A 9,687-nucleotide genomic window follows, 5' to 3' on the forward strand; every position below is an offset into this window, starting at 1 on the left:
GTGCCCCCCCTGGGAGCGGGCACGGGGGGGGGGGGGGTGATACGTAAGAGGGCACACTTTGCAATACAGGTAAAAAAATTTAAAATACAATGAGACACCCCATTTTTATAACTCACATAAACTTGTAACCCATGGACGAAATTGTACAGCATATAGGCTAGGACGTTGAGAAATAGCTATAGCTTGGAAGTAAGAAACGATTATGCCACATCAAACTGAACACCCAGTGGTCCATGGGTCATACACATAAATAGTGATTGATAATACAGATAAGATAAGCTGATGGTCAGGACCTAACCCAGAATTGCCAAGGTTAATGAGGGATTAAACATTAAACGTCTCACTTCACTGATCTTTCAGGCCTTCTAGACAACAAAAGATGTCTTCAACGAAAGGCCCCCAAGGAGTCCAAAAAAAGAGTACTCTAAGGAAGGGGATGATATACAGATAAAACAATGTAAAGTGAATATAATCACTAACTAATTGGCTAGAGGTAGGTATGATGAAAAAAAGAGACCCCCCTCTCCTTCACTCATCAGCTGTCTTACCTTTAGGAAAAGAGAGGTGCATGTGTGTCCCTCATTGGCGCCGCTCTGAGAGTGACATTCAAGAGCGGCGCCTTATACACCCCCAACCCGGAAGTAATCGGAGCGTCATTAGAGGCTCCCCGACGTCGTTTCCAGTTAGTGCGCATGCGCGAGAGTGGCGCGTGCGCAATTACAGTGTCCCACCCAGAAGATGGTATCGGGGGAGGACTCGGGAGGCACGGCAGGACGAGCGCGTGATTATAAGTCAGCACGCGTCCACCGTAACTCCACCCAGCAACGACGCATCTCAAGGTCAGGTGACCAAAACTCGAGCGCGGCACGTAATGTTGTGCGCACGCATCCTCCCTGTCAGGCAAAAGTGTCTGCAGTGGAGTGAAGGGGACAGAAGTGGCTATCACAGAGCCAAATCCGTCCTCCTGTGGTCACCACATGTCCGCTCCTGAGGGGGAGAACAAACTCCTCAAGCCGCTCAAATGAGGGACCAGCCCGGGGGGGCCATGACAATACAACAAAAATACAAAGCAAAATGACAAAAATCAATCGACGGCCGGCTCGGGCGACAGGGAATGGGACATGGTAAATACCCACCCAAGTAGCCAGAGCCTGCGATCGATACTAAACATTAATCATAATATCATAATACATGAAACCTGCCCACCAAGTCAGCGCCTATAAGTTAATCAATAATGTCCTCCAAAATCAAAATAGAATATGGGAGGAGTATAAAATGAATTTCAAACTTAAGTGCTAAGCATTCACCCAGGACAGAGTCCCAGTGAGGGGGGGAAAGGGGAAAAAGAAAAGAGGAGAAATTTCCATATACACATATGTGCACCCCTATAAGCATCGCCATATACAGAAAAACAACAGCTGCCTTTAAAGGAAACACTTATAGGAATGTGCTGGTGGCTCAGTGGGATCAGTACCAGCTGATCTATGCCTTTCTTCCACTGAAGCTGTTACCACGTCTGATTCGCAGAGTGGAAGCGGAGGGGATCCCAGTAATACTGGTGGCCCCAGATTGGCCTTAGCGTCCATGGTATGCAGACCTGGTGCATATGGTGGCAGATGCTCCCTGACGACTGCCATTACGAGAGTACCCTTCTGTGTCAAGGTCCGATTCTCCATCCTGCTATACCATCGCGGGCCTTAACAGCATTGCTATTGACAGCGCCTAGAGGCGATTCAGTTCGCATTGTGCGCTATATAAGTATTTCATTCATTCATTCAAAGCCAGGTGTTGAGGAATCCGGGGTCTGTCGGACTCGGTGATCCCAACTATGAGAGCACGGAAATCTTCTTCTAGGAAGATATATCATTGTACCTGGATGGCCTGCATCTCTATATGTGAGGAGAAAGGTTGATATCCGCGCTCTTTTTCCATATCCAGGATCCTGCTGTTTCTTCAGCAAGGAGTAGACCAGAAATTGGCGTTAAGCACTATTAAAGGGAAAGTTTTAGCTTTGACTGTCTTGTTTCAGCGACCCCTGGCGTCTCACTCATAGTGAGTACCTTTGTTCGGGGGGTCTGTCATGTAGTCCCTCTGGTGCGTCCACCGTTACCCCCATGGGATTTGAACCTGGTGTTATCGGCGCTTTAAAAACCGCCGCTTAAAAATATCAGGGTGTTTCCCCTGTTGATTCTTTTTCAGAAAGTGGACTTTCTAGTGGCCATCACATCGGCCAGGAGGGTCTCGGAACTGGCGGCCTTGTCTTGCAAGTCGCCCTATCTTGTTATCCATAGGATAAGGTGATGTTCGCAGCCGTCCTTTCTACCGAAGGTGGTCGCGGCTTTTCACATTAATGAGGACATGGTGTTACCATCTCTCTGTCCTAGGCCAAAACACCCTAAGGCCCTTCACACTCTGGGCTTGGTTCGGGCTCTGAAAGTATATTTGTCTACCACTGCTTCCTTTCGGAAGTTGGAGTCGCCGTTTGTCTCGCTAGCTGGTCCCAAGAAAGGCATGGCGGTCTCATCAGCCACCATTTCGAGGTGGATCAGACAGGTTGTAGTACAAGCCTACGCCTTAAAAGGGGCAGGTGCCCCTCTTTCCGGTTACGGCCCACTCCACAAGGGCAATCGTAACGTCTTGGGCCTTCCAACACCAAGCGTCTTTCGCTCAGGTGTGTAGGGCAGCGAACTGGTGGTCTGTCCACACGTTTACCAAGTTCTACAAGGTAGACGTCAGTCACTTGTTCCCACTTGCCACGGTGGATGAAGTGTTTATGCTGTTTTCCCACCCCTCGTTTGGCACTGCTTGAGGACGTCCCAATGGCTAAGAGAGGAGCTGTGTCGGTCGGTGAATATAAGAGAAAATAGGATTTTTTGTACTCACAGTAAAATCCTTTTCTCTGTAATTCACCGACCGCCACAGTACCTGCCCCTCCTTTTTATTTACGTTATACTGCTTATTGATGTGCTGAGGTCTGCTAGCATTCAGGAGGGTTGATACATAAGGGACCGCCCCCATGGGCGGAACTGAAAGTTCAGAGTGTTGTATTACAATTTTGCCTAGTATTTCTCCTAGAGGTAAGGTATACAACCCAATGGCTAAAAGAGGAGCTGTGTCGGTCGGTTAATTACAGAGAAAAGGATTTTAAGGTGAGTACAAAAAATCCTATTTTTATCCCATATACTGTCATCATCATCCTCACCATCATCATCGTTGCCATCCTTATTGTATCCTGTATACTGTCATCATCATCCTTGCCATCATCATCGTTACCATCCTTATTGTATCCCGTGTACTGTCATCATCATCTTCGCCATCATCATCGTTACCATTCTTATTGTATCCCGTATACTGTCATCATCATCCTCACCATCATCATCGTTATCATCCTTATTGTATCCTGTATACTGTCATCATCATCATCCTCGCCATCATCATCGTTATCATCCTTATTGTATCCTGTATACTGTCATCATCATCATCCTCGCCATCATCATCATTACCATCCTTAGTGTATCCTGTATACTGTCATCATCATCATCGCCATCATTGTTATCATCTTTATTGTATCCCGTATACTGTCATCATCATCCTCGCCATCATCACCGTTATCATCCTTATTGTATCCCGTATACTGTCATCATCATCCTCGCCATCATCACCGTTACCATCCTTATTGTATCCCGTATACTGTCATCATCATCCTCGCCATCATCACCGTTATCATCCTTATTGTATCCCGTATACTGTCATCATCATCCTTGCCATAATCATCGTTACCATCCTTATTGTATCCCGTATACTGTCATCATCATCCTCGCCATCATCACTGTCATTACCATCCTTATTGTATTATGTATACTGTCATCAGCATCCTCTCCATCATTATACTTATCCCTAGCATTATTTTCTGTGCCATCTTCCTCACCAATACTTTCTCCATTACATTATCCCTGTCATCCCTTTCCTCATCATCCTCATCATTATCCTCTCTACTCTTATCATCATCCTCACATTTTTTGCTCTTCTTCCATAATCATCACCCTCACCTTCATTTTTCCCATGTCTCCCAATACTATACATGATGCCTGTCATCTCTGTCCTCACAATCTATTGCTATCGTCCCCATCACTGTCATCCCCATCCTTATCATCATCCTCACCATCACTTTCTTATTCTCCTTCTATCATCTCCATTATCCTCCTTACTGTCATCCTTCTCTCCCTCTCTCTTCTTAGCCCTTGTACACACGTTTGGACATTCCGGCAACCAAATTCGTTGGATTAATTCCGACGGATTTAGTCCGGAAGAGGTCCGGAAGTGGTGCTGCATACACACGGTCGGACTAAGTTGTTGGAAGTTCCGGTTGCCAAGAACGCGGTGACGTAAGCCGCGTACGACGGGACTAAAAAAAGGGAGTTCAGCACCACGTCTGGCACCCTTCGAGCTCCTTCTGCTGATCTTGTGTTTATCGCGTGTTAGTAGAAGTTTGGTGAGAGACGATTTGCGCTTTTCAGATTTGTGCTTCAGTTCGGTACTGCTCTTTAGTTTGTGCTTGTCTGTATCTGATTATCAGTGCGTGTAGTCAGTAAGCATTTGTTTCTCATTGTGGACTATATCTTGGTATAGTACGCTTTGATTTTCATTGCTTATTGTCTGCTTGCTTCTGCTTTTCAGGTCGTTCTTTCAGGCATTGCTGTTTATCTGTGTTTTCAGTTGTCCGTTCTGACCAGCCGACTGTTTTAAACCATGTTTCGTGTACGTACTCATCGTAGAATTTGTGCTGTGCAGGGGCTTGGTGTTGGGCTTTTAGCTTTCACACAAGCCCGGTCTATGAATAGGGCGAGGAGGCGTTTGTGGACCAAGAATTGGTTGCGCCAGCGTGACCAGTTCTCGCACATGCCTTTGCTCTGTGAGATCCGGGAGAATAATCCTGATGATTTCAGGAATTATCTCCGGATGACGGACCCCGTTTTTCACCGTCTGCTGGCTTTGCTGTCCCCTTATATCACCAGGCAGGATACCTGCATGCGGCAAGCCATCACTCCGGAGCAGAGGCTCATCGCCACATTACGCTACTTGTCGACAGGGAGAAGCCTTCAGGACCTCAAGTTCTCCACAGGCATCTCCCCCCAGGCTCTGGGGATCGTTATTCCAGAGACCTGTTCTGCCATCATTCAGGTCCTGCAGAAGGACAATATGAAGGCAAGTTTTATCCTTTAACATCACATTCTATGTATTTAATGATTGCTAATGTCTCGGATTTCTTTCCTCATTCCCTAATTACCATGATCGCAATATTCTCTAATTGATATGCTCTGCCCCTTTGTCCTCATGCATGCTGGAAGCTTTTCAAGTTCCTTTTTTGTCCTTCATGCATATTTGCCTTCACTAACTTCCCCCACCACGCTCTTCTGGGCCCATAAACCTATAGTCTAGTCACTTACCAATGTCTTTTGTCAGCTCCATAGTATTGCTTACCCCTAAACACCCCCTAAAATGTCTACAAATGTTATGTGTGTGCTTAAATTCATGCAGAGTGCCCTTTTTTATTTTTTTGGTTGGCCCAAACTCATTAGGAACCACCCAACTGCTAGATCAGCTGAAAGCAATCCTCTATCTGCTGACTTTGCCAAACACAATACACACTCTACCTACCTTTTTTCTGGTCACATTTATGGACGAATTCACCAAAGCATGTAGTGCACGGGCATGCCTCAATACTTTCAAATGCTACAGTTTCTATTTTTTTTCTCCTATTATTATCTTGATAGGTAATAGCAGAATGTCAAAATGTGCTTCCATTTTGTTTGGTTTTGGTATTATGACACTTCTTACCTGTCCGGTGGGCTGCCAATAGTGTAAGTAAGGAGGGGCTTCCCAAAGTATCGCACATTATTTATGCATTCAGCTCTCAATCAAGTGGAGAGGGTTACCTGTCCAAAACATCCCCCCCCTCATTTTTTGCAAGGGCCCATCAGATGGGGGTGGGGGAGGGATGGGGGGGGGTGATGAATCTGATAAGGGGACCTTATACTTTAGGCTTTAACCACTTCAATACAGGGCACTTAAACACCTTCCTGCCCAGACCAATTTTGAGCTTTCAGCGCTGTCGCACTTTGAATGACAATTGCGCGGTCATGCTACACTGTACCCAAATGAAATTTTTATCATTTTTTTCCCACAAATAGAGCTTTCTTTTGATGGTATTTGATCACCTCTGCGGTTTTTATTTTTTGTGCTACAAATAAAAAAATACTGAAAATTAAAAAAAAAATATGTTTTTTTTGTTTCAGTTTCAACACTTTGTAAATAAGTACGTTTTCTCCTTCACGGATGGGCACTGATGGGGCTACACTGATGGGCACTGATAAGGCGGCACTGATGGGCACCAATGAAGTGGCACTGATGAGGTGGCATTGATGGACACTGATAGGCGGCACTGATAGGCGACACTGATAGGCGACACTGATAGGCGACACGGATGGGCGACACGGATGGACACTGATAGGTGGCACAAATTGGCACTGATAGCTGGCACGTATTGGCATGGATGGGCGGCACAGATGGGCATGGGTAGGCGGCACAGATGGGCATGGGTAGGCGGCACAGATGGGCATTGGTAGGCGGCACAGATGGGCATTGGTAGGCGGCACAGATGGGCATGGGTGGGCACTGATAGGCGGCACAGGTGGGCACTGATAGGCGGCACAGGTGGGCACTCATTAGCGGCACAGGTGGGCACTCATTAGCGGCACAGGTGGGCACTCATTAGCAACACAGGTGTTATACTGTACTAATGGATGCCAATCAGTGCCAAACAATAATGCATGCCAATCAGTGATGCCCATTGTGGGCACTGATTGCCATCCATTATGGGCACTGATTGGCATCCATTGTGCCTGACTGGCATCCCTGGTGGTCTAGGGAGGATTACCTCTGTTGGGCATCCCTGGTGGTCTGGTGGCATCCCTGGTGGTCCAGTGTGGGCATCCTCGGGGGGGCTGTGCTGATAATCGATCAGCACAGACCCCCCCTGTCAGAGGAGCAGCCGATCGGCTCTCCTCTACTCGCGTCTGACAGACGCGAGTGAGGAAAAGCCGATCACCGGCTCTTCCCATTTACACTGTGATCAGCCGTGATTGGACACGGCTGATCACGTGGTAAAGAGTCTCCGTCGGAGACTCTTTACCAAGATCGTAGTTGCCGGGTGTCAGACTGACACCCCGCAACATTGATCGCCGCGATGCGCGCCCCCGGGGGCGCGCAGCGGCTCATAATCCTGATCACGTCATATGACGTCCGGTTAGGATTATGAAACCACTTTGCCGCCGTCTATTTGTAATAGGGCGGGCGGCAAGTGGTTAAATACTTATTTCCCAAAATGTTATACTGATCTTGGCCAAAAATTTTGGTGTCTAATCTGCTTGCAATGTTGATGTGCCAAATGACTTATTTTTTTTCTTGTTTCACTCCACAGGAATGGCAGACTGTGGCCTCCCACTTTGCCAGCCGTTGGGACTTTCCCAATTGTGCAGGTGCAATTGATGGGAAACACGTCAGCATCATCCTAACCCCCAAACTCGGGGTCCTACTATTATAATTACAAGGGGTTTAATAGTATCATGATGTTGGCGGTGGTGTCAGCAACCTATGACTTCCTTTATGTGGACGTGGGGCAAAATGGATGGATGTCGGATGGTGGAGTGTTCTTACGGATGGAATTCTACTGGCGTCTCCAGAGTGGCAGTCTGGGCTTGCCACCCCCAAGGGAGAATCAGGAAGGTCTCCCGTTTGTATTAATCGTGGATGAGGCATTTGCCCTGGCAAACCATCTGATGCGGCCTTTCCCGATGAGGACCCCCACGCCGGATCAGAGGATCTTTCATTTCCTGCTGGCCAGAGCCAGAAGAGTCGTGGAGAACACTTTTGTAATACTGGCCAGCCGGTTCCGCCTATTTTTGACGCCAATCCACATGGCGGAATATAAACTCAATCACATAGTGCTTGCCTTCTGTGTTCTGCACAATTTCTTGAAAAGACATTCAGCTAAATATGTGATCTCAGTTGGCCCAGATGCAGACTTGCCTGAAAATGAGAATCTCACATCCCTTGAAGCTGCTCGTCCTGGCTGCCCCCTCAAAGCGCCTGCGAGGTACGAACCCAATACATGGAGTACTTTTTGGGTAGGGGGGCCATTGATATGCCAGACAATGTCTGAGAGGCATTTTTTTTATACATTTTTCTTTGAAACTACAATAATCTTTGTTTTCATTTCCTGCTTGGCTTGGTTTTAGGTGTCTCCTAGGTATTTTGGCTTTTTTTTGTTGGGCCTTTTTCTACAACAGTGCAAACCCAAGTTCTGAGCGAGATGAGGTGAGTCTCTTCTTCAGATAATCTTATTATGTTGCAGGGGCGGATCCAGAGTCTAGTCTCGGGAGGGGCACTGCCAGAAAATACGTTTTTTTTTTGCGGGCAATTTATCGGGGACATGGCTGGTGCTAGCGTTTCAATCATGACGGCACCATGGTTAATATGGTGTCAGGATGTTGGAAGCGCATTATTTTTATTATTACATTGTTATATAGAATGTTATATAAAATGAAATGGTTCAACTCACCATAATGCAGAATCAGTGAGAGCCCAGAGTGTGTCACCTGCCACCAGTTGCAGATCGTCACTTGCCATGCCACACGTTGCGGACTGTCACTTGCCACGCCACCTGCCACCAGATGCGGATTGTCACTTGCCACGTCACCTGCCACACGTTGCAGATTGTCACTTGCCACCAGATACGGATTTCCATGTCATCTGCCACACATTGCGGACTGTCACTTGCCACGTTACCTGTCACACGTTGCAGATTGTCACTTGGCACGTCACCTGCCACATGTTGCAGATTGTCACTTGCCACACCATCTGCCACCAGATACAGATTTCCACGTCACCTGCCACATGTTGCGGACTGTCACTTGCCACGTCACCTGCCACATGTTGCAGATTGTCACTTGCCATGTCACCTGCCACACTTTGCAGATTGTCACTTGCCACGTCATCTGCCACCAGATACGGATTGCCACTTGCCATGTCACCTGCCACACATTGCAGACTGCCACATCATCTGCCACATGTTGCAGATTGTCACTTTCCACGTCATCTGCCACCAGATACGGATTTCCACATCACCTGCCACACATTGCGGACTGTCACTTGCCACGTTACCTGCCACATGTTGCAGATTGCCACGTCACCTGCTACACGTTGCGGATTGTCACTTGCCACGTCACCTGCCACCAGATACAGATTGCCACTTGCCATGTCACCTGTCATTTGTTGCCAATTGTCACTTGCCACGTCACTTCCCTGCTGTCGGGGCGGAGGGAGTGATTGTGATGAGTATGGACAAGATGGAGGGATGAGGTGATGCAGGTAGGAGGGGCCAGCACACTCAACAAACTCAGGGGCGGACGCATAAAGGGAAGATTGCTGGCGCTCTGCCTCTGTCACACAGTGCCCCTATAGTGTCATATTTTGCTCCCCATCACAGAATGCTCCGGAAGTGATGTTGCAGCCAGAAATTTAGCACTGCGCATGCACGATGCGTTCCAAACACTTGCGCCATGCGTTTCAAATGATTTGCAACAATGCAGACCAGTGAAACAGTCAGATAATGTCAGAGAAGTGAGG

The sequence above is a fragment of the Lithobates pipiens genome, unplaced genomic scaffold, assembly GCF_037356315.1.
Source record: "Lithobates pipiens isolate NorthernLeopardFrog02 unplaced genomic scaffold, aLitPip1_a1.2 Scaffold_28, whole genome shotgun sequence".
NCBI classification, from domain to species: Eukaryota; Metazoa; Chordata; class Amphibia; order Anura; family Ranidae; genus Lithobates; species Lithobates pipiens.